The 26,742-nt window shown below is 38.8% G+C and overlaps 1 protein-coding gene across 2 annotated transcripts in view; it reads left to right on the top strand.

Annotated features, from left to right (window-relative positions):
- The first annotated feature begins 1,726 nt into the window (after positions 1–1,726).
- Positions 1,727–26,742, top strand: part of LOC108097042 — a 63,251-nt gene continuing 38,235 nt past the window's right edge. The window contains exons 1-3 of one of the 2 annotated variants that reach the window (XM_017199071.2): positions 1,727–1,893; positions 2,062–2,367; positions 18,315–18,402. The gene's annotated coding sequence lies outside the window, so the exon portion shown is untranslated. Of the gene's footprint in view, positions 2,368–18,314; positions 18,403–26,742 lie in introns of both variants that reach the window. The other variant, XM_017199072.2, reaches the window with a different exon arrangement.

The following is a 26,742-nucleotide window of genomic DNA, read 5'->3' as shown; positions in this document are numbered from 1 at the left end:
GTCTTTCTTATAGCTTTTTATCTTACGGATATTCTATTTTTGTGTATTCGAAACTGTTGCTGTTGTTTTTGCGGAAATCATTTTTTTTTTGGTCGAAATTAACTCTTTTTCCCGTTCCACACGCTTCCAAGCAAAACAGTCATAGATGATTAAAAGACGGCTTAAGGTTTGTGGGTAAAATGGGGCAAGACACCATTTCGAAACTGATGTGAAGCATTAATGAAGCTTCCCAGAGTGCAACGAATATGTGAGAAATAAATAGCGCACTGAATTCGATGGCACTTCGAAAATACTTTAAAGTGTAAATAAAGAGCTGGTCCAAACACGAGTGAAGCAAAGATCGCTAAACGCAAAACGAACACACATTTTTGGTGTATGGCCACTGGCCAGTGACCTTGACCTTGGTCGCCGGGGGTTGGAGTTGCCCCTTCAAGGTAAGCAAATAGTGTTTTTGCCTCGCTTATCCGCATTCAAATTGAAACGCCAATTGGGATGCAATGCGCGTTTAATTACGCAACATTCATGGAAACGAGTATGCGTAGTGGCTGAAAGTCAAGTGCACACGGCAAAAAAAAAAAAAAAAAAAACCCACGTTAAGGTGTTTATATACTCTTGCTGGTGTGCATTCAAATCTTTAAATGTAATAGTTTTGATTGTCTTAATCCAAGAAAACAAGTTGAATTGTATCATACCAATATTAATATTTATATGTAAATACAGCATTATACAAAAAATGCAAGTTCTTTAGCAGTGTTCCTTTTATTTATTGGAGGAAGATTTGCGCGTTGATAATATGTTTTTAAATATAGAGTTTGGGGGAAAAATAAAAATATCTTAATAATATACAAGTCTCTATAGTTCTCCTGCCCAGCCTTTGAGCTGTTCGCCATTGCTGTCGCTCAGTTGATAAGGAGATACAGCGAAGTATACAGGTTGATAATGAATAAATAATAATAGATATTGCGAGGAGTTAGATATAACGTCTAGTTACTTGTATCTTTACAATATTAATATATGTTCATAAGGCCAATGTTAAATGTTAACTAACCATAGATTTCCATAGAAGCGAACTTGTTCGACCGCTTGAAGGTTTGAAGCACCCAATTATAATTAAACTGTTGCGCTTGCGAACAGCTGCGCACGCGTAGGAGTTGCTTCGCACCGGGTTCGATGGCGTTTCGAACCCGTCAAAGTGGCGAGCAACAACAAACTGCTTGAACGGGTCAGGAATTAGGGATGGCACTTCAGCCATCGAGCATTTAGCTATAACTGGTCGTTTTAATAGATAACCTGCATATTACTTTTATTATTATGATCTGTACGTCTACGACCAGTAACATATAAATACATATATGTACTAATTTTGATCTGCTCTTTTTTAACACTAATTAAACATCAGTACTTAAAATTAACATTAAAACGAAAAAAAAAATAGTCTTGAGTCTCTTGTTCTTTGTAGATTTTATAAAGTTTAAGGATTGTATTTATTAAAAAATATTTATTTAACAAAATCAAATCTAGTATACAATACTAAATCTAACACATTTTCCCTGTGTTTTGAAGCCATCGAAAAGCAGCTAGTCGTTAAACTCTGTTAGCGCAGTTGTTCGAAGCGAACATTGTGTCGGGGCTCCAAGCAGTTTTTTGAGGTTGCGTGTTCGATGGCAGCCCAAGAAAACCGGTGGTATGACTCCAATAACACGGCTAAATTCAGTCGGAAAAATTTTTCAACGCGGACGGTTGTGCGTCGCTCCACGTTTGCGTACTACGATTCGAGATTTGCGGTTGTTTTTGCCGATTCTCAATGTTAATTAATTTGAATCGTTTTAAATTTTTTTGTGACCGGCAAGTACTAATATTAGCTACGCGTAAAGGACAAAAAAGGATGAAAGTGTAAGGCTTCTTAGTTCTCACGTGTTTATTATCGCCCTTTCATTTGCGCGGGCATGTGTTTATGTGAATATGTGTTGTTGATTTTTTTAACACACTGATCGATTAAATCAAGCAAAAAAAAATAATCCGTTTGCAATTGTATTTTCAAAATATTTCATTTTTTTCAAGTGGAAGTGTGCTGTTTTACTTAATTTTGAAAAATATAATAACAAAACAGAAGGAGACGCAAATATGAAAATAGATATAACAAGCTGAAAGAAATTTAAAAAAAAAAAACCGGATTTCCAGCAACAACAACTTAATAAGAAGCAGCATCGAAAGAGAAACAGAGGAAGATGAAGCAGCAGGCTTTCAGCATTTAATTTGTTGTAGTTGTCGCGCACACGCACTGGAAAGCCAGGAGAGAGGAGGATCATTGCAGGCAGCTCTCTCTCTTTCTTTCGAAACAAAAAAAAAAAAGAGAAAAAGGAGAAGGTGAGTAAAATGTTCTCTTTTGCCGTATGTCAAAATGGTTCTGACCAAGATAGCGCAGGCGCAACCACTTTCCTCGCATTCAATTAAAAAAAGAGGGTAACGTTTATGTTTCTTTCAAAAAATTAAGGGAAAAATATGGCAAACTAATTTTAAAATTGAATTGCTGATATAGTATATTTGATGACGCCTCGAGAAGTTATAAACATTTCTAGTGCGCCATTTCTTACCAGCCTTTATTCTTTTTCTGATCGCATTTTACACTTGCTCTCTCTTTATTGATGCCGTTTTTCTCCTTCTGTAGGTGTAAAATCGAAAGTTACAAAACATATGTATGTATAAAATAGTCTCTTGTCATCTTCATAGTTTTTGTTCACTTCCTATGCTGCTCTACTAATCCATTTCTTGGGTTATTTAGAGAAAAAAGTTTAGAAAAGAGGGTAAAAAAAATCAGAAATTAAGTGCGAGTGATTTCCAATCGTTAAATGTGTCTTTAAACCATAAAAACTTCTGCCATAATGTGAAAAAAGCTAAAGAAATGGATGGGAAATGAGGTAGTATGATAAGTAGGTACATAAATGAGCTTGGGGCACCGTGAAGAAAATATGAAAATAAAAAAAAAACTATTGCTGTTATCATTGCACTTAGTTTTAATCCAGTTTTCTTTCTGCCTTTCGCTCTCGTTTTTGACCAGTTTTTTACAATATCTCAACTTTAAACCGAGCGTTCCCCTTCATTTCTTATTAATTTAATATGTCTTAGGAGCAGCTAAACAGCCAATCTCTAAATCATAGATGTTATACAATACCTTAGTTTGCGTACAATCGTTTTGTTTTAACTTATTGCACCATTGAAAACATCAGTTTATCAGAATTAAAATTAAAGTTCATCATGAAATATTTTTATTATTCACTTAAAGATTACTCTTTATTTAGGTTTACATTTTTAATAGCTAAATAATGTTCGGTTTCACTTAAAAATTTTATTTCCCTCGATTAGTAATTGTGCTAAAATACCGATAACAGTGAGGAGCCTCGTTAAATGTCGTTAATTAAATTAGCACCCGCATATGGATGCATCAGTCAATAACAACCAAGAGCGAACAGCAACAACAAATTGGATTAACGCAAACGAATCGAAACACCGAACCAAAAAAGTAAGAAAAGTGTGTAAAAACTACAAAATCTTAAAACGATGGATTTGGATACAAACAAATTGCCAAAACGTAGCTACCAAAAAGCACTGAAAGAGAAACAAAATGTATCTTTAATAATCGACATGGTCAAGAGACAGAGACAAAAGACAGAGAGCACGACATGATAATAACGGTTTCACAAATTTAGTTGGTTTTTTTTTTTGTGTTAGTATGATTCGCTTTGCTTTTTGGCTATCCTTTCACTCTGCTTCTTTTATACGATTTTCTCTTATTTTGAAATTTTGCATTCAATTTTTTTGGTTTTTTTTTTTGTGTGAACAACGTTCAATATTTTGATTAGAACTTTGCTCGAACACCTCTCTTGATGATGATACTTTTATTGACTTGTCTCTGTTTTCCTTTTCCTTTTGTCAGGGCAAAAGGAGTGGGTGTGGTGTGAGTGGTATTTGTTTATTGATTTAACCATTCCCCTAATCCATTTTTTATTTACCGATGGCACTCTATCGGTGATTATTTAACTTTATTTGTGGGTCCCATTTATGAGCTTTTTTTTTATGTTATATGTATGATTGAAATTATTTTGCTGATAAATAAAAGACTAACGATATGATGTATTGTTTTCAAATCGATCAAATTGGATGAGTCTGCAAACACAGTTTTTTACGCTTTTCGATCGGCCCTTTTTCTTCTCGCTATTGCAAGTAACTCACCTCGAATAACGCGGATCTGCGAAATTGGAGCTAAAATGCAAATTCATTATGCGGATATGACATGAATCCCCCTATTTGCCGCTTAAAAAACTAAAAAGTCACGAACTTTTTGCGCTGAAATACGAGATGCCTGAATGAAATTGGGGGTACATTGGAGCTCATTAACGACAGATGCCGCCACCGTTAACAAGCATATCAAGTAGCGAACTCCAACCGAAAAAAATGAATCCAATAAATCTGCTTGCAATCGTTTCGCTCTTAAAAAGACATCAATCCAAAATTGGCATGGGTGTGGAGGGCTGGAATGTAATCAAATCAAATCAAAAGTACATCCCAGCTTGTATTTGTTTTCTGTTTTTTGTTTTCTGTTTAATTTTTGTCGATCAACGACGGGCTCGTGTGTGTATATTGTTTTGATTTGCCAGCGGAGAGAGTAAGTAGATCCCCTAGGCATCGTGGAATTCGCACTTTCCCCTCGTTAAGGTTTCCAGACTAATAGAATAATGAAGTCCCAACTGAATCAAAGGGAGCTTCATAATTTATTAATATTATATATTTAACTACAAATATATATATCTTATTCAATCAATATTTCTAAAGTTATAATCAGTTCGGGAAAACGAAGTCAATTAATTTTAATTTTTTTTTTCGTCCATTAAACACAAAAAACTTGTCTTTAAGAGTAAATATTATTATATTACCCACAGAGTAATTTTTTTATATTTTATAATTTAATATTTTTAATAACAATATAATATATTATAATAGATTTTTTGTTATTTATCGATATACGGGCTGTTTCAAACGATGTCGACTATGTTAAAGTCTTTGGCTTATTTGACTGCTTGTTTACCTCTTCGGGGAGCCATGTTCGCATTGTTGCAATTCTATATATAAATTGGAAGCGGATCCCTAGCATTTCTCACATCGTGCCACACGAAATGCTTGCCTCTGGTTAATTTTCGCAGTTTCTGATTTTTTGAGGTTTCTTGTTTTTTTGCCGCTTTTCTTGAAGAAGTCGGAGAACGAAGAATCAGACACAACGGCTAAATATAAAATTTTTAAAAGCCAAGAGGCCCACAAGGGGCGGGAAAAATAAGAAAAAAAACTGTGCAATGCCAGACAATTGAGGCAAGTCTAGAAAAGTAAAGTACTGAGAAACACACAATAATATGCCACGAAAATTAAACATCCCAAAAAAAATGTAAAACGATGAAAAGAAAGAGAATAATAATAGGCGGAGTTTACAATAAATCAGCGAGCGAAAGGAAAATGCTTTATTTCTGCCACCGTCCGAAGTCTTGAATCGTTACCACTATCTTTTTGTCACGTCAGTTGGTTTTTACTGCGTTGCCAAGCGGGGTTTTCTCCTCTTGTCATCCGGTTTCTGGGTGCCTCTAGTTAACTATGGATCTGTTGTTATGAGAATCAGAACCAAAGCGCAAGCCAAATACCTTGTGAGGTGCCACAACTCCAAACATTAATAAATATCGAACGTAATATCATAATAATTATACATAATAGGATTTTTAGGGGTTCTGTCATAAATTTAAGCGAACTAAGGTATCTTGTTAATTAATATTAATAAATTATTTTATCCTGATAATATAAATCACCATTTCATGTTAATCATTTAATCAACAGCAAAAAACATTATAAAATTAAATAATATATTTTGTACTTCAACCGCATCCCCTCGACTTTTCACCAAAAAAAAAAAAAGGCTCGAGTAATTGTTTGCCAGTCGCCAACTTATGTTGTTGCCACATCTGTGCAACACGTGTGCTGCTGCTGTTGCATTTTCCCCTTGCAGAGGTTATACCTCTGCATCACCACCCCCTTTTCCCTCCTGCTCCTCTGCTCCTTGTTGGAAACTCCATCGTTTTTGGGGCGCATTTGTGTCGCACTTTTTTGTCGTCGAGTGCACTTTGCCAACTTCGCTTCAAAGTCCGAGTCCGAAAACTCCCAGCTTCAGTTCCAAAGTCGTGTTCGCGCACAGATATGTATATATATTATAAACAGCAGCGGTAAACATCTTAGGTTTTCAGTTAACCATTGAAATGTATTTCAATACTAATGCTTAACGGCTTTGTTCAACCAATCCAAAAAACGATCCTTTACTTTTGTAAAAATATCCCTTATGTTATAACAAATTACAACTCTATTACTCTTAGTATTTTGACACAATCTGTTGATATAATATATCTGTGCTTGTGTGGATGATGTTGAGTTGTTTTTTGTGTGTAATTAAAATAATAATGCGGTGTTCAGTGTTCAGAGTTGAAATTGGAGTTGGTGGTGGAGCGAAAAAGCAAGGTGGAGAGGTAAAATTATAGGGGGTGTGTCTCGAGTGGGCGTGATTCAGTTTGGGGAGTACTTTGGGGTAGAGAATGCAGAGGAGGTGTGAATAATTTGGTGGCACATGTGTGCTCAGATGCTTCTTGCCCTGCAATTGTTGGTTAACCAGCGAGTTTTCCGGGGAATGAAGGGTTCGGGTTCCCCTTTTGTTTATTCTTTGTATTTGGCTCTTGTTTTTCCGCTGGCTTTTATTCATTTTATTCGTTTTTGCCTTGATTTCTTGTTTGGCATTTGGATTGCACCGCCTGTAACCCCCGGAATGGAGTTTTTGATGGCCTGGGACTTGGGTTCGGATTTGAGGTGTGGTAATGGTGATGAATCTAATGGTAATGGTAATGGTAGTGATGGTCACCATGCGGTCGTTGTGGGGGGAAAATTGAGCGGGTGGCGCATTTCGACCTTGTTGTTTACTTAAAATAAGTAATAAAAGTCTAGATTTGGGTTATTATTTATTGTTGAGTTTTTACTGTATAGAGTCATTAATAATTCGTGGTTGTTTCTTAAAGTATATTGTTGCTATTTATTTAAATCGGGGGATCAGTAGCTTTATTGCGTTTCATAGTTATCTTAAAGCTCTTTTGTATACCCTTCATGTTTTTCCCCCTTATTCTTCCCACATTCAACTAAAATCGGTTGGCAGTAAGTTGATTACAGCTCACGGGCCAAAAGACGGTTAACCAGTGGATTCGAGAAGGCGCAGATGATGAGGTTGCGGCTCGCCAGTGGGCGTGGCAACCGCAAACTCCCACTTTCCTCCGTCCTTTCACGAAACTAGTAACTGCATTCCATGCAGAGGCAATTTTAATCAAAACATGTTTGTAGCCGTAATCAGACGAAGGCAAAAATCGGCTGAGAATCGCAAACAGGGAAATAAAAGAATTTCAAACCAAAAATACAGAAAACATGAAAGAAAAGTTACAAAAGAATTGCAAAGCGAATCTGGCGAAAAAAAAAAAAAAAAAAAGAAGAGGAAAATGGAAACACAAAAATTCCCAATCGATAAATATTGATCGAGTGCGATTCAATGATTGATTCAAGTTGAAACCGCCGTTGAAAATGGCTGGAGAAGAAGCAGTGAAAGAAGAAGCCGGACCTGGAAAGCTGAATAACAGCGACGAGGGGCACAAATTTGCAAAGGCAACCGGTTTCATGTTGTTTGCCGTTTGTTTGTTGTTGCTTAGTGTTATGTGTATGCCTTAAACAAATTCCTGATGTTGTAGGAATAACTCACAACCAAGCGGAGTCGCCCAGTGAAGAGGCCTACAACGGGAGTAGTCAGTCACAGAAGAGGCCAATTTTTCTCCCGAAGGCAAAAATCAAAGATGAAGATAACCCGTCTCTGTTCCTAATGATAAAATCGGATTAATCGTGTGTCGTCGGTAATGTTTAACGAGGGCACAAAGTTGCACTGGCTTACCTACTTTTTTTTAATTTAAAAATCTGTCTCAATGAAATTGCATTGATTTATTGTGTATCAGTTGGAGGCGTAGACGTTACGACTACCAAAAGAAACGTCGAGGGATTGAAACTTAGTAGAAAGAAAGAGCTGCGGTTGCATTTCAGGGTCATGCTGTAGTCCCGAAATGGATCAAAAAAGAAATCTTCTCATGCGTTCCACACGCGCAGAAATTTCACCGTATAAATGCCACAAGCGAACACACACAGTGCAATAGTGTATAGTAATGTGTTGCCAACTGAGGAGCTGGCAACATGCAATGTGCGGCCACATGCATATATAGCATATACAGCAGACACATAAACAAGAGTCTCCAGCCACACGCCACATGGACCAGCACATCATCAGCAGAAGAAACGAAACAGCAACAGCAGTTCGAAAAAAGATTCTGCAAAAGAGATTTTTAAGATGTAATAGAGTTGAAATTTACCTTGTAATAGGGTAAATGATGGTTGCCAAAACTATTAGTTTATGCCAAATGGAATGGTTAAATTGTTACTTATACTTTATTTATTTTTCCTTCTACCCAAATAATGGCCTTGGTAATCTTTGACAGCCTACTTCTGTCGTAAACATAATAGATCTCTGTAGATTCACCCCAACCTCAATAGGTCTCTTCTCCCGGCGTCTTTCGTAGTCTTCTCCTCCCGTTCTTTTTTGGTTCAGTTTTCTTTGGCCTGTTTGGTTTGTTTTGAGCATCATCTCCTTAGTGTATCTCACATTGTAGAACCGGTAACTGAAACTGAACTGAAAAACAGAAGAAAAACGAGCTGCTCCTGCGGTTTAGCGGAGGTTTTAGGGGCATTTGCGGGGGTTGAGGCGTACTCACCACTGACCCAAGTGTCGGCATCTTTTCGTGTTCCATTCCATTGGGTTCAGGCATAGCTGCAGTGTCTTTTCGTGGTTGTGGAAAATACAACAGGCCAGGGTTGACTAGATGCTGCAACTAAGGTAGTGACACATTTGCGGTGTTCACAGCCAGGACCTTTAAATAGAATGGAAAAACTTTAGGTTAACAGGAATTTAAATTGTTTATACCAACAAAATTCTTAAACAGACTTCGTTCATTTTATTTTCTACCAGTTCCGTTTTATGCATTCGTCGTTTGTTAAGTTAAATATTTTCTCCTTTGCACATTTAAGCTTCCATTTATAGGCGAGACTCTAGTGCACCTTTAGAAGCTGTCTGCCATGCGGGAAAAGTGGGCGTGGCTGGCCGGCTCCTCCACTTCACGAAAAAAGTCGATTCGAGGGCATATTGCCAAAAAAGCTTTTTGCTGCTAGTGTAGTGCAGCTCTTTATTTTGGACTAAGGCTTTAGTTTGGGCTTTGGCTTGAAGTGTAGGGAGCCCCCGGGGCTTGTCAACGCTTAAAAGTCCACCCCCCGTTGAAAATCGCCGGGTTTTGCACTCCACCGCACCCCCGTTTATGCAAATGCACGTGAAAATATTCAAAATATTTCCATTCTCTGGTCGTTTTTTTGTAGTTGCTTTTAATTTCCCGGGCAAAGGCAAGAGCCCCCCTTTGAATTTGCCCCTCCACTAAGCTCATCCTCATCGACGTTTTTCAATTATTGCACATACTTTTGCCCCCCATCGATGGCGATATGCCGTTGATGGTTCGGTTCGCAGCCTTATTTTGTCTTAACTTTTTGTTTTCGGGTTTTCTGCTTTGTTTTCGGTTCGAAATTTGTCAGCGCGCCTGAAAAATGCTACCTGCCTCTCGGTTTCCCCTGGAAAGTGTGGACGCGGCTTGAAAGGAAGTGGGTGCAAAAAAATTAGAGGGACCAAAACTGGATTTGCAACTTTAAACTCATAATACTCTTAGTTATAAGTTCACGAGTTTTCTGAGCAATAGAGTCTTTCGCGAATAATGTTGTGTTGTAGGAGGAACTTTACTCAGTGAAGGTGCCTTAAGGTTAAAATTATATTTATTTATACTCTTTTCTTGAACTTAATACAACTAATGTGAGAAAAGGGCACATCACATCAGCCGATTACATTGACAACAAGAAAGGAAGCTAGCTTCGGCAAGCCGAAGCTTATATACCCTTGCAGTCATCAAATATGTCGAACAAAATGCATAAAGGTTAAACAACATCGAAGCTAAGACGATTTTTCTATTAATTTTCCATATTTTCGACTATAGATCATATGGGAGCTATATGATATAGTTGTCCGATTTTGATCAAATTTAATTCGTAATTCAAGAGTCGTAAGAAAACTCTATATTCCAAAAATCATACTTGTCTGATGAAAAACAACGATGTTATCATTTTATTTATAAACAAATCTATATAGTTTTTTCGATCTTTCCTATAGCAGCTATAAGATATAGTTGTCCGATTTTTATGAAACTTTTTTTTCAATATAAGGGTTGTTAAAAAACTTGATGTTCAAAAAATCAAGCTCGTGGGATAGAAAACAACGATGCTATCAATTTATTTCCATTAATTCTATATATATTTTTCGATCTCTCCTATGGCAGCTATATGATAGAGTTATCCGATTTTGTTCAAATTTAATCCGAAATTCAATAACAGTTAGAAAACGCCATCTTGAAAAATTCAAGTCGATCTGATCAAAAACAACAGAGTGAGAATTTTTTATTTCATTCTCTTGTATTGGAGCTATCCGATATAGTCGGTCGATCCGGCCCGTTCCGACTTACAGCTGTGTTCATAATAATAGCAGTGCTGATGACGTAAATGTTTAAGATCGAAAAATCATAGTATAAACACTAAATTGGGACAAATTTGGTTTACATCAACATAATATATTTAATTTTAATTATGTTAACATTTGTTTCAGTTTAATAACTCCATTTTTTTCGAAAATATACATAAAAAAAAAATAATAACGACAAAATGCGCTGTTCATAATAATAGCAGTGTTACCAAAAACAATTAAAAAATTCAACAAATCTTAAAAATAACTTAATACCAATAACAATAATGATAAATATTAACTAATATTTTGTCGTAAAACCTTTATTGGCTATTACAGCTTCACACCTACGTGGCATGGAGTCCACCAAGTCCTTGCAACGCTTAGGGGGAATCTGCGCCCACGCGTCCGGTACAAATTGCCAAAGCTGCGACTTTGAAGTCGGGGATTTCTTTGGCACATTTCGCTTGATGTCCCCCCATAAATTTTCAATCGGATTTAAATCCGGGGACTGTGCTGGACACGACATTACATCAATGTTTTCTTGAATAAACCAGCTCTTAGCCAATTTGCTGGTATGTTTTGGGTCGTTATCCTGCTGGAATGACCATTTTAAGGGCATATCCCACTGTGCATAAGGAAACATAACATTTTTGAGTATGTCCACATAGACGTGTTGGTCCATGATCCCATAGATCATATGTATGCGACCCACGCCGCTGTACGAAAAACAAGCCCATACCAATATTTTAAGGCCACCGTGCTTAACGGTCTTTAGAGTGTGGTTTGGGTGGTACTCAGTGTTTGGGGGTCGTCGGACATACTGTCTTGAGCCTGTCCCACCAAACAAGACCAGTTTGGACTCATCTGTCCAGAGAATATTGCGCCATTTCGTCACTGGCCAGTTCAAATGGCTTCTGGCAAACTCCAATCGAGCTTGGATATGCCTTTTACCAAGTAATGGCACCTTCCGGGGGCTTCGCGCATTTAAATTTCCATTTACTAATCGAAGGCAAATGGTGACGTCGCTGATCCCCAACTTCAGCTCCACTTTTACATCCCTAGAAGATGCAAGAGGATTCGCTTTGCTGAAGCACACTATTCGTCGGTCCTTAATATCGGTTGTTTTTCGTTTGGGCCCACGTGTTTTGGCCTTCCAATGGCATTGGATGCCTTAAATGGCATTGGATACCATTTTGGTAGAACAATTTACCATATCTTGGATTTGTTTATAGGTTTTTCCCTGCTTTCTAAGCTGAACTATCAAATTCCTCTCTTCCTCTGAACAGTGTTGTCCTCTACCTAATAAAATTAAAATTTTTTCATGGATATTGTGTATTTTTATTTAAATTATATTAATAAACTTAATCAAACTCACTTTTTGCAAAATTTTTAATGTTTTTGGCACTTTTTGTGGATGAAAATGAAAAACTGCTATTAATATGAACAGCCAAAAACTTGTGATTTTGCACAAGAATGTCCAAAAAACCAAAATAAAAAGCAAATCTAATGAAATTTTTTTAGTTTTCCTATCTCTATATTCCATTTTACAAAAAAAATGATCAAGCGATTAACTAACGAAAAGGAATATGCTAAAATTACCGTTGTTTTACTTCGTTGCTATTGCACTGCTATTATTATGAACACAGCTGTATATACTGCGTGCAACAACTACACATCTTTTGGGAAAGTTTCAGCACGATAGCTTTAAAACTGAGAGACTAGTTTGCGCGGAAACGGACAGACGGACAGACGGACAGATGGACAGACGGACAGACGGACAGACGTACAGACGTATTCCGATTCTGCTCGTGATGCTGATCAAGAATATATAGACTTTATGGGGTCTGAGGTGTCTCCTTCACTGCGTTGCAAACTTCTGACTGAAATTATAATACCCTTTTGCTCTGCAAGGGTATAAAAAGCGGTGTTAGTGAGGCGAGTGGTGCGGCGGATGAGTTATTACACTGCAACCAAAATCTAACAGGGGAAGTGCATATAAAGAAGAGGGTACGGCCTTTGTGTAATGAAGCATAACCGCAACGAGCGCTCTTTGTGCCCACTTCTTTTGGTTTCTTTGCTGTTTCTTTTGAAAAAATACCATGTAAGTCGTCCGGCTCAACTTTGTTTGCCGCATTTCAGTTTCAAGTGAAAAGGCATTGCCATTGGCTATAAAGTTTCATGATTTTGCTATCTTGCCTCTTGTCTCTGCAAAAAATAAAAACAAACAATGTAAAATATCGGGAGGATTTGAGCGGCGGAGTCTCTCGCAGAGGCAGACGATCCCATCCGAACATCGATAAATGTCGTGTCATAGTTGCTAAAGTGTGGGTTGTTCGGCTGTTCGAACTTATGCAACAGTCTCCCGTTTAAACGAAGAAAAACGTTCGGCAATAAGAGGATCCATTTGGATCTTCGGTATACTTTACTCTTTCGGGGATCGATAAACCCTTGCAGAAGGTATTAAGATTTGAGTCAGAAGTTTGCAACGCCTAAAGAAGACACCTCAGACCCCATAAAGTATATATATTCGTCTGCAAATTTGCAACTAGCATGCCTTTCGCCAATTTGTTTGCCACGTTTCCAGTTCGACCAAAGCGTAGACAATTACTTAATTAGACAACGCTGACCCGAGTCAACCAACTGATACGTATATGAGCAAATCTGGCCCGAACATGATCCGAATGTTTGTTTGCCAAGTTGAGTGTTCGGTCTAAGCTGGGCCCGAAATGAGTTGGCTTTTATTTGCCATTTGCCCTGGCTCAATTGCAACATATAAATGCATATACACATGGCCTGGGGGCCAATGGTCAGCGACCCATAAACCAATTTCGTTTTTGTTTCCCCGACCAAAAAATATGGAAAACTTGAAAATCTTTTAACATGTAGTAAAAGGTCTGAGTGCTTTATTAAATTGAATTCAAATGTCTTGAAAAAGAAATATATATTTAAGGTCTTCCCGATGAATGAGAAACCCAAACAAATATTATGAGCGTTAGAAAAGATGAAAAATTGCTGGGTATCTACTAGTCGTAAATTTAAACTGTGGCACTTTTACTTATTTGCCATAATTTATACGACGCTGGGCTTAAATAATTTTGTTGATACATACCATATATATATTTTTAGCTAAGATGTGGAAATTCATCTCGGGCTGAGCTCTAATTTTTCAGACACGAAAGCGATGACTTCGTTTCAGTTCGCTTCTTTTGCGCTTCGTTTATCTGCTCGCCATATCTTGAGGCCAGAAGGGGGAGAGTTGCACAAGGCAAGACTTTATTTTCATGTCTATTTCCATCTTCCTCTCAAAAGCCTCGCTTGTTGGATATCTATAAAGATTTCGCAGCCATAAAAAGTGAACAATATCGAAAAACTTTTACTTTTAAATGCAAAAATAACAAAGTGGCGGGAGGGAGTTGCGTTTTTCCATTTGTCAATCCCCAATCCCCGATCCCCAAAAACGATTAATTTGAATCCTCAATTGAAAGCAGCCAAATGTCAGTTCGAATTTTGGCCAAAATGGAAAATGTAAACAACAAATTTGAACCGCAACAGGCGCAGTTTCCCCAATTTGACATCCGCTTTATTCTTGGCTCCTTTGGCAACGGCTGCAAGACAAAGACGGCAGACTTTTGGCCTAACCGCACTCTTCGATCCCCCCCACCCTGTTTTCCACCAGCAGCACTCCCCTCCAATTTGGGAGCACGTTTTTGGGTAGCTCCCCGCGGGGCAGAGCGGCAAAGGCTCGGCGAGAAATGTCAAAAGTGACAAGCCCTCCCACCTTTATTTTTTAGGGGAAAAGAGGAGGACATGATATGGGGATAGGTGCCGAGGGTTAGCAGAAAGGAAATGCAATTTTCGCTGGGGGTTTCAACTTCGTCTCGGAAACCAGCTAATGTGGAAAACCAAAAGTGCAAAAACGATCTTTTATTGGAGGTATATTTTGTATCGACATGGCTTCCATGTTGTTTCGCATTTTCTTAGTTCGTTCGACACATTTGATGACTTTCTTATTTGTTATTAGAACAAGACAACGGCCTTTAAAGTGCTTTTGATTGCATATTGCCTCATGTAGGATTTGGGTATGCCACCCACTCATTCCGCCGGCCCTTAACATATTTGTAAAGCACAAACAGTTAAGCGGCTTATCAGTAAGGAAAGGGGTTCAACCACAGGCGTCAAGCGAATGGATTGAGACTCGGCATCAAAATCAAAATGGTCCGTCTGCTGCGGTTGGGTCTCCGGTTTTTGGTTTTTGGTCAACTACGGTCAACAAGGGGAATTGGATAGCAATCCTACACAGACAAAAATCTATCGAATATTCCCTGTGTATTCCACGAATTACTGTCATAATTCATAATTTGTTAAAAAAAAAAAACAGTTGGGAATAAAACCGAAAGTAGTTTTTCCCCGTGCAACCACGTTCTTAACATTCATTTGGATTTTTTGCCGGGCAAAACCAAGCTGTTTATTTGCCCTGCTTATAAATAATTTGCATTTGAACACTTTTGTCAACGAATGTGGCACTCGAATCAGCTGGGACTCGGCATTTTACGGATTGAGACTTCTGGCTGGATTTGCGATACGAGATTTGAGGGATTTGTGAAGTCTGGCCATGATAAATCGCGTTGAAAACGTTGGTCCGCGTTGGTCATTTGTTTGTCACGCCCACGAAAAAAAACCTGTTTTCAGATGGGGAGTATTGGCATCTATTAGGTTAGGTTTCCGTTGCTCGAACTGGTTCTCTAGTCGGGCTCCCTAAACGTGCATAGAAAACCTGAAGCTAATTGACTCGCTGCCTACTCGTGAAAACTCCACTGGAACCGTTCTTATTTACCTCCAGTTGGAAGGGTATAAACCATGGACTTTATCATAAGTTACCAAAAGGCAAAGAAAAAACATGTTCAAGTCTGTGCCTTACCCATTTACATCTTGAGCTCGAAAACACTTTTGTTTTCCCACTCCAAGTTTTCTATTGCAGGTCGCTTATTCGTCCAGAACGCCAAGATCCATTATGTGAAAACATCCATCTTTTGGGCCACGCAAAATCTGAAAAGAAATCGCTTTGGCAAATAAAGAAATATTGACCATAATAAATAAATGTTTGACAGGAAGGGAAAATCAGCACCTCGCAAAGTAAATTTTTATTGAGAATGCAGTTGCCTTGAAATGTCTGGGTACATAAATACACGTGGGTGGGTGGGGAGTAGAAACCCTAGGGCAAGGTCAGGCCTTTCCCTTTCCCCTTACCCACCTTCTTGATAAAAGGACTAAGGATAAATAGCCTGCGATTGCGTTTCAGTTTTTTTCGTTGGGTTTTCGACGGAAATCGGTGTTTTTTTTTTAAACCCACTCGAGGAAATTTAAACAAGAGGTTGCGGACCAACCGATTCACTGCCTCCGTTTAATAAATTTAAAGACAGGAATATAGAATTAGATTTATAAATTACATTGCTAACATTGTCAGCTGTAAGTACTTTAGGACAAGACATTGTCTGATGACCTATTTTTATATAGGTATTTTTTTTGAATCCTTTTCCATCACACCTCATTTTGGAGCCTTTGGCTTTCTTGTGCCTTAAAGTGCCAACTCATGTTGCAGCTCGTCGTCTGCCCACCCAATCCAATGTCGTTTTCCTATTTTGATGGCAATTGCAGTTTCAATTGCCGTCGCCCACCCCCTTTTTCATTTGAAAAGCCTCATCATTAATTAAACACTTAATTAAAACTGCTGCCGTCGAGCAAATGCAGCGAACCATGAGAAGCGCTGGGAAACGGGATGGGCGGCGCAAATTGATTAGATGTCATCGCTTTCAACCGTTTCCCAAATAATCGACAACACTGAAAATACATTTTCAAATGCCAACCGCAAACCAACAAGCACCAACAACAATGCGGGCAACTCAAACGAACATTTAATGCTCGATAATCGCGTAAAAACATTCGAAATTAACGCTAAACTTTTCTTTTTCAGCACTGTATGTATATTTGAGATGCCCTCGGGGGCGGATTGAAATTTTTGCCGATTTCGGCCGATTTTAATGTCATGTTTTATAACAATGGTTTCCAAGAAATGACATTGCACAAAATATAATTGAATGAAAACAGTAAGGGAAGCTAGCTTTGGCGAGCCGAAGCTGATATACCCTTGGAGTTATCAAAACAAATTCAAGCGGATGTTATTTTATAAGCGAAAACATTTTAAAAATATAAGTACATGTGCTCCTTTTTAGGAATTGTTGGTTTCAGGGGATTCAAGTCCTTCATGTTTTATCCTATCAATCCCCAAAAACAACTCCCACATCACTCGATATAGTATATAATTTCCAAATAGGAAGCCTTCCAACTTTGTGTACATTCCCAGAGGGCTTGTCCCTCGGCCGCCCACTTGCCACAAATTATTAAAATTATTTTCAGCTTCATTAGAAACACCAAAAAGATTTATAAACAATGGCGCGGGCAGCGGTGGCAGAAAAAACAAAAGCAGCAAATTGCAAAATGCAATTTTCACTTTTTTAAACATAATAAACAAAAATCCGCGGCTCACTTGACTGAATGACTGACTGACTGACTGGGCCAACTCATACATATGGAAACATTGCGCATACGACGCGTGTAGCCAAAGTAAAATGAAAAGTCTCTCCCCGGTGTGTGTGCATGTGTGTGTGAAATTTGTGAGAAGCGTATTTGGAGCAGAAAATGTAATGTCTGCCCACTCCCCACTCTTCTACTATATATACCATATATGTGTTTTTTTATTTTTTTTTTTTTCGGTCGCTCATTCGCTATGCGCTTGAGGTTTTTGATTTTTCTTACTTTTCTTATTTATTTATTTTTTCCACGTGACGCACCAAGAGACAGTAGAACCTTTTGATAAGATTTGTAATCGTGAAATGGCGGAAGATAAGCTTGCAGATTACTCTGCCTTAGCCCAAACATCAGGAGACTATTACCCTTTAAAATTCGTGGGAACCTCTTTCCTAGAGATTTAAATAAAAAACTTTATTTGTGCATACTATGTTCGGTTATTTTCTCGATTCATATAGCCTTGTGGAAAAATCCAAGTGCGGCACACAAAAACAGATAAGAAAATTAGCTTAGACTTCTTATCTAATCCATATCTTCCGTTGGGCTTCCTGATAAGTAGTGCAAGTTGCTACATTGGTAAAAGTAGTTATACAGACATTCTTATCGCCAGTCGCAGGTTTTGTTTTTTTTATTACATTTTCGGTAAGACAAAGTTATTACTAAATCATTTTATGATTAAAATGCAATTTAAAGGTATTTGGAAAAGTATGGATAAGGTAGAAGATTAATAGTTGATAGTTTATAATAGTTAGATATGCAGTCTTTAGCTGGGATACACTTATATATATTTATACATTTTATCGTAAGATTGTAGTTGAGTCATTGATTATTGTGATAAGGTTTCCACTGAACCAACTAACCTATAAGCTCTTATTGGAAAGTATACATACGCGATCGGTAAATGGAGCAACATTGATTTATTGATTGCGACCTTTTAACGATGAATGGATTAATAAACGATAATTGAGCTTCAGCAGCAATACATTTTTGTTTCTCGGTTTGTTTGTTTGCTTTTCAGATCGTTAGAAAGAGAATCGACGATATATAATCGACTTCATTTCAAGCAGTTAAACCAACAACGGCAACGGACCTCTCGCTAATTGCAAGTAAGCCATCAACAATAATTTCTAAATCTATATACACACACATTGTTATACATCGAAGGGGGTGGTCTGGTAGAAAGCTCTCCCAACAAAACAACACTTGATGTAAATTGCATAACACGACATCTAAAGGCGATGGCGACAGCTTGCTTGACTAGCTCAAAGTCCAGCAAAAACAAAAGCATCTATAGCTATGTATATAGCAGCACAAAAAACAATTTTTAAAAATGCAGTTGAAATAATTCACTTTGCATTGTGTGGCAAATTTTCAGTTTTTTTTTTATTTCCCTAGTATAAATTATAATTTTTATGAATAACAGATACAAATAATTTACGTAGACAGAGACGTTAAGGTTTATATTTGTTCTTGGCGATTCCGAACTGTCTAGCTTTTTTTTCGCTGTGCACTCAAACATAAACAATAACTTGTCTAACTTGTCACATCGCGTGCCAAGAAATAATAATGAAGAAAAATCGTGTTACTTAGGCCTGGGCCAAGTCAACAAAAACACAGCAGCAGCAACCTCAACACTTTATGCCTAATAATCATAGCCGCAATTGCAACTCCCTGTACTCTGTACTTGCTTCTCGTTCACCTTTTCCCCGTTTTCAAACATTTTTTTCGCCTTCATCAGTGTTTTGTGCCATGCGCCTGCGTGCCATCTAATTAGCGTGAAACCTCAAACTTCCATCAAGCCAAGGGGAGAACTGGGAAAATGGAGGAGGCGAGGGGAAAGACCCAAAGTTATAGATGTTATTAAGGCCACTATACTTTAGATTGCTGTAGGAGAACAAAAGCTGTAAAGATACTAAGTATTATTATAAAAATAAATCACAAAACCTGTGAGCGAATTTTGCTATTTTGAATGCATTCCCTTTGTTTTTCATTACTTCGCTCTCTGTTTGATGAAAGTGAAATAACTATATGTGCCATCGAGCTGAGGGTTTAGCGAATCAATATGAGACTTGTTGGAAAACCACAGAACTTTTGTGGGCCAATCATCATCCCGGAACCCCTTCGGTTCTTCACGAAACCGAATCGCTTAATCCCCTTAACAGTTTGAGGATTGCAAAGCATCTGCGGGGTATAAAATCTCTCTGTGTATCGCAGCTTATTTGCAGTGACTGCCGAGTTCTAAGCCTTTCTGCTGAGCCCCCCTATAATTTTCCATCCCTTTTTGTAGCCACTCCCCGCGAAATTACTTTCGCAAATTTCGCTAATCAGAAAGGCCGGGAAAACCCTTGACTCACGCCATTTCTCTGCCACCTGGCGAAACCATTGAAAAGCTCCAAAAACAAGACACCACTATTTCAGGTGTTGGGGGACTGGAATAATGGGGCAATGGCGGCCGCAGACAACATGCTAATTAAAAGCTACTTTGCCAACCGCATTAATATACACAAAAACACCGCAAAATGCATGCGTCCCGGTTGAAAAGAGGGGATTTCTGTAACCAATTCGGGAGGACGTCACACAATATGACAACGATTTGCATGTTGCGCTGTGAAAGTCCTGAAAAAAAAACACACTGCAAAACTATTAATATAACCTGTCAGGTTTTATAGATACGTAAGTTCAAAAGTATAATAAACGGGATGGAGTTCGTTCTTATACATTATACATTCTTACATCCATATAAGAGATAACAAAAATCTTGGTTTTTTTTTTATCTACAAATATCAATTCGATATTGAGCTTTTTATCTGCTCACAAACTGGTATACATCGTACAGAAATACGAGGTTTCCCAGAGGGTTTTTGCTTTATACAAAAAGGGATCTTGTTCCTTCTGTTCGTGGCGTCATTAAAAGTTTCCTTGCTGGGTTTTGTGGCTTTGAATTCAATGCATGGCATTTTTCTCATTCTTCAATCCATATTGATGTTTCTCCTTTTGTGCAGAAAGCGACAGCGGTTTGGTTATAAAAAAAAAAAAGAGAAAAGGCCCAGAAGCCAGTTAATTGATGGATTGCACTGGAAGTAAGGGCACATCTTTTTCCAAACCATGTTTGCTTTTTTAACTCGCCATTGTAAGCCGAAATGAAGCCTGGAATTCAAATTAAAATGTAACTCTCAAAAATTGGACCGAGAATAAACCATTTTATCTTTTTCGCTTCTATCAACAAATTTCTCAATATTAGTAAATCCTCACTTTCATTCAAAAGTGGAACCCTTTTAATTTTTTCGGCTGTCGACAACTGGAATGACACCAAAAACTTGAATGAAATTATTTTGTTCCTCTTGCCAATCGGCGTAACTAAAAAAACAACATTTTTTTTAAGTACGAGATGGTGAAAGGGGTTAAGAACTTAAAATAGGGGAATTCCGAGTGGAAACTTTTGGCACAAAAAGGAGGAACAAGCAAGCAGGTGGCAGGCAGAGGGTTTCAAGAAAGCGAAACTCACCGAGGAGTTGCAAGTGCAAGTGCCCGGGAAGTTTCCATTCCACTAAAACAGGTTCCAAACATTTTTAGTTGTCCTTTAGTACTGCCCACTAATACTCTCTGCAAAAAGTTTCTGCCTGCCCCTTTGGTTCGCTGTCGAACTCACGCCGGACGCAAATTTATGACTGACCAAAAGTAAAACAAAATGCGGAAAACCAAACTTGAACTGCAAGTGAAGTCACAGCGGTGGCGACAGGATACAAGGAGATACATCTCTTTCTTAAAAGCTCTTTACCGATAAGAAAAATAAGTAAAAGTAAATTCAACAGTAAAGGAACTCTAAGAATTTTTACCCGGCCGTACTCCGATTATATAGATGCCAGATTCCCCGAAACTAAATGAGTGAAATTACAATCAATATTCATTTAATATTTTCGATTTGGCACCACTAAACACACAATGCGGAGAACCGTCCCTGTGTGTGGAAAATATGTTGTTTCTTTGTGGGAATTGAAAAGGGATTCCGTACTGCAGCTCCTTGAGTTTCCTTTCGGCATTTCGAATGGCAGAAAAAACTCTTATTCCTCGATTTTTCATGCATACGTACTTTGAAGCAAAGCTTCGATTTCATTGTTAACACTTCGGTGACCAAAGTGGATCAGGAGGGAGCCCCACAATCAATGCGATTTACTGTTGCAAATGTGCAACTTTAGCTACGAAATGCGCTTTGGTCACATTGTGGCACTTCTTGATTGGCTCTGAAAGCGAAGCAATGGAGATAAAGATCCCGTTGGGAAATGCCCGAGCAGATCACAATAGTTGTTGTAACATCAAAGCAAATTTTTAAACGAAGGCAAGCCTAATGAGCTTAAAGGACTTTTGCCTACTTCGGGGGAGATTTCGCGCTTTGGAACTTTGTAACGCGAATGCAGATTTTAATTAAGCAAAGAGACGACGACTTGTTCACCTTACGCCGTTTGGCAAGAAGAAATGACTGGGGGGTTCAAGGACACCCACCCGGCTAAAAGACAAACAACAAGAGTCGCTGCCAGTTGACACTGTTGACTTGATTATAACGATAAGATCTAATTTAACAAGTTCAACATAAGATGTCAACTTAATTTACAAATGCCACCGAGACCCTTAACCCGTCGGGAGATCCTGTAGCTGCGACCCAACCAACGGTCATCCCTTTCAACCTCGCTGTCTGACGGCAGCACAAACATACTAATTACCAACTTTTTGCCAAGACTCTGCCTCTCATCAATAGCTAGAAGATGGGCAGGCGGTAGGAGGGGGCGGGAAGTAGGCCATGGATCGTTTGTTGGGTCAGTGGAGCGCTCCACTTTACATGTTTCGATGTCATCGTCGTCGTCGTCGTCGTCGACTAATTACGTTTTGTGTCCATGGACAGGCGTCACCTAATGACCCAAAGCTGCCTACAAAATTGTGAAGGGAAGGGGAGAGGGCAGAGGGGAAAATACACAGGGGGTTGGGTGAAAGTGCTGCGAGGGATCCGCAAATATGCGTGCGAAAGAGAGAGTTCTCACTCGCTTTGCTTTCGGTCCAAGTTAAGCACTTTTTGTGAGTCTCCGAGTACATTTCTAATGACCTTCATTACCCTGAGTGGCCTTCCTCAGTCTGCCACTGGGTCTAAAAAAGGGTTCTCCAACGCATTGGAAAAATTTAATGGAGGAAAACAAAGAGGAGAATCCTTCTCTTCACGAGAGGTGTTATCATAACAGAAATGAAGTTATCCATGTAATCCATTCAAATGAATTTTCTAGTTGCAGCCATTTTTAGTGATTAGTTATTAGTTTAAAGCTGAGGTCGTCTTGAAGACTTGTCTAATTAAGTTAAACTGCCATCTAAGTTCGCCTCTAATTTCGTTCACCTCGTATTATCGTTGCTCTGCTTCTTCGAAGAGTCCTTTCTCTGTTTGCTGGACTTTTTTTCCTTCCCCGCCTAATAGCTTTGAAATGAGTTTCGCATTTTTTTCGTTTCGAGTTGTTTGTTGTTTGTTGGAGTATTTTGCTTATATTGCATGCAATGGGTAAAGTTTATTAAAAGAAGTCGTGATATAAGAGTGACGACCGTTCGAATACCTCTCAACTTATGTGGAATTCATATGTAATTAATGGTACAGAAGATCTTATTTCCAGTAAGCTTGTCTGTCGCTAATCAAATTAATTTCATTTGGACGTATTCAATACATCCTACTAACTGGCAGTGGTGAAGAAAGATGTATACACAGCTTTAAACCTTCCACTACTGGGTGTTCAACATTTTTTTGTGCTTAAACTTATCCGCAGACAACATTAGCTAGTTGTCCGTGCTCCAAATAGAAAAGACTTCATTCCCATCCGATTTGGCCCACTATTTTTTAGCATATGGTAGGAAAAGTTCTGCACATCGGCAATCAAAGTGGTGCGGCGAGCAGCGACTCTTTGATTTCTAGTTCAATCGAATGGCAATGCAAATGCAAATGCCAAATCCCATTACACATACGCCCAGTGGTTCGCATTTTAACCCACTTCTCCTAGTGGCCTGCTGGCCCGTTTCAAGCACCGACTACTTTTCGTCGTCGTTTGAAGTTTTTATCCTTATTTATCTTCATAAAATATTAATGCACTTTGCTCTCCAGCAATCCAGCAATGTGTGTGGTGTCCTTTTCAAGTGGAGCCACTCGAAGTTCGGGATTGAGCACTCAGGCGACCGCCAGGTCCACTACAGAGTCCCGGATTCCAGCACCACCAACCACCATCTACCTCTTCTCACCTTCGATTCCTGCTTTTCAATTAAAAATTGTTTTTCACTACATTTGAGTTGATTGATTTTTAATTGATTCCAATTGAGCAAGACTCCTTCTCTTGCCAAAGGGGTTTTCTTTTTCCGTGTTCGGAGGTGGTTAAAGCAAGTGCCCAGAGTGGAGGAGAAACCGAACAGAACAGAACTGAACAGAACAGAAGCTTTTAAGACGCCCCCCAGAGGACAAGGAAATATGAAGAGCCAGACATGGACTCTGGGAATTTTTTGTGCATTGCTCGCATACACTTACTTTGAGTGGAAAAAAGGGTAAATGCCGTTTTAGGCTGTTCAAGTTGCAGTTGGTTTAACAAACCAAATAAATAAATTATTATTATTGCTTCTATATAAGTACTTAAAGTTGCACACAAACAATATGGATGCAAAAATATCCTTCACCAAATTAATGTTTTCTGCTTTCAGGGCATTCCAGTGTTCGTCTTTTGTACTGAATGCTTTTTGTCTACCGCATTGCTTATTTATTATTGACAACCCGCTCGGTAAACCCCCTTTGGAACCCCTTTGGAATCCCCCAACATCCCTCCGTAAACACATTTCTGGGTGGGGCCCACCCATAGGATGCAAATTTCATGAGCGGTGTCTGCGGCTTTTGTGGCTCGGCTCATAAATTCTTAAAGAGGATTTTTGGCATTTAAATAAAAAACGAGGTCGGCCAAATAGGAAGTGCAGTTGCTGCTGAATGAAATTTCAAATTAGAAACTAAAGTGGAATGTTGTTAAGTGAATTTTAATTTGCCCCTAACACATGCGGGGGAAGTATTTCAGCACCGGATGCGTTATATAAAAAAGGGTTGAAAAAGGCACACAAAAGGCGACAAAGGCTCGGGCGAACTTGCGACAAAGTTTTGTGCAGAAAAAAGTAAAAGGGGGAGCAAAGGCAGGCAGGCTTTTCCAGCCGCAACAACAACAGGAGGATTAAAAAAAAAACCAAACTAAGGAAAGGGGAGGAACAACCCTTCCATTCCATTGTCATGATACATTAGCTACAAGCTGACAAAAACCGAAGTTAGCCAAGGCAAAAACAAGATAGGGAGTGCCAGAGAATTTAAGCAGCTACAGATTATGAAAGCAGTATTATTATTTATAATCAAAATTTAAACGACAATCTTTGATAGAGAAAATCTGTAAAAGTATTGTAAATATTATAAGTTTTTAAAGAATTTTTTTGTTTTTACTCTTATCAGTAACGTATATGATATAGTCACCATTGTTCCTTGATGCTTGCATTAATTTTACTCTTAGTAAGATAAAGAAAGGTCCATCGATCATCTGTTTTTTTACCAGTATTTTACCTGCCAGTCCAACATGGCGTATGAATGATATTCAGCTGGCAAACTTTTCTCAAAACAAAACTCGGTATTGGAAGCAAGTAAACAGAAGTTTTTGCTTAGGTTCAGTTTAGGGATTGGGCTGTTGCTTGTTACCTGTTAAATTAATGGCAGAAGCTGTCAATATGTGCTGTGTGTGCTGTGTCCCGCTTTTCCCGGATTTTTCCACCCAACGCAACCATGTCTTGCCTATCCATTCTTTCACTCCGTCCCTGGTGCCTTTTGTTTTTCAGTTTTTCTGCTTTTCGTTTTTGTTCTTTGCCTTGAATTATGACAGAGCAGGAAAAGGACATGAAAAAGGGGCGGGCATGATGGGGGAAAATGGGGGAAATGGAGCCGGGCAGTGGGAAGTTATGGGCTACACATGTTGCTGTCTAATGTTGTTGTTTATAAGCCATTGTGTCGTTGTTGTTGCTCTTGCTGAGATATGTAAGTAAGAAAATTGTTTTTGAAATGGTTAACAAGCTATTAGCAAACAAGCAAAGGCAAAATGATGATGGCAAGAGGGGTTCGTAGCCGTTTAGGGAGTGAGCCTTTAGCTGCTTAGGTATTTGTCCTTCTGTCATTTCTGTATTCTGTATTTTATATGCGTGGGAAGTGGCATTTAAGCGATTCATGCTCCTGTTCCTGGTTTCACTCTAAATCAATCACTTCAATGTGAATGAGGAAAAGCAATGATTTATGAAATAACTATTGATCGCAAGCCGAAATAAATTCAAGCCAAACAAAGGAAAAGTCCCTTTGGGTAGCCATTATCTCATAAATCCGAACTTTTTTCGGTTCTTAAAAGTTGGAAAAAAAATATTATAAAAAAAATAATTTGAAAATAATTAAATTAAATAATTGATTTTCCTTTAGATTTGTTTAAAATTTTTTGAAACTGACGCTTGAGCGATTTACACTTTTTCCCCCCGCCTTTATTTTTTCACCTTAAGGGGCGGCATATAAGCTTCAGAAATGGCGTGGCAGCAAAACAATGACAATCCAAATTATTTTGACACCATTACCAAAATCGCTCGCTGCGAGAAGCAACGGTGAAGCTAAAACAACAGAACTGTCCCACCCAACGAACAAAAGAACGCAAAACTCAAGTGGTGCCTATAGAAGGGCTATATAGGCAGGGCTCAGACAGGCAGACATAGCAACATATTGTGCCATGTTTGTTGCGGCTGGATGGGAGGATTGGGGAGAAAGGGGAAAAGTGGGAAAAGGGGGAAAAGCGGGAAAAGATGGAGACCGACAGACACGCTCTGGGAAATTGTCGAGGGGACGGCGAGGAGTCCGACTGTCTGTTTGCCATTCCCCCTTCAATATTCACCCCTGCCCCCATGTTGGACTTTGCTACGTGCGAGAAAATGTATGGGGTAAGCCAAGGGGAAACCGAGGAAAACCGGGCGAGGATAACAGGGCGGGAGCCCTGTTCGCGAGCTCTGCTGCAAATTGCCAGTTAAAATTTTGCTGACATGTCAGCAGCAAACGTCAAACGCACCATGGGAATGGGACCCCAGAAAGTCCGGGGTCCGCCGAGGGAGAGGTGGCAGGCGAGGATGTAGGCGAAGGAGACAACATGACACTCGATGGGGACAAGTGTCAAGTGGAATTTTACGAGATTTGTTTCGTTTTTGTTTAGCCTTGCTCAACGGATGTCGCCATCGATAAGTGTTGAAATTATGGGACGTAGCAGTTTTGCAATCGATTGATTGTCTATCGATAAGTAAAAAAGCGATTGAAAATCAAGGATACGAGTGTACGAGAGAAACTCAATAAAATATAAAAAAGGTGAAAATTATATTGCTTATTGTAAGATTGT

This window comes from Drosophila ficusphila, unplaced genomic scaffold (genome assembly GCF_018152265.1).
Source record: "Drosophila ficusphila isolate 14025-0441.05 unplaced genomic scaffold, ASM1815226v1 contig_198, whole genome shotgun sequence".
NCBI lineage: Eukaryota > Metazoa > Arthropoda > Insecta > Diptera > Drosophilidae > Drosophila > Drosophila ficusphila.
The sequence above is the reverse complement of the archived record's forward strand: the minus strand, read 5'-3'. Positions and strand labels throughout refer to the sequence as shown.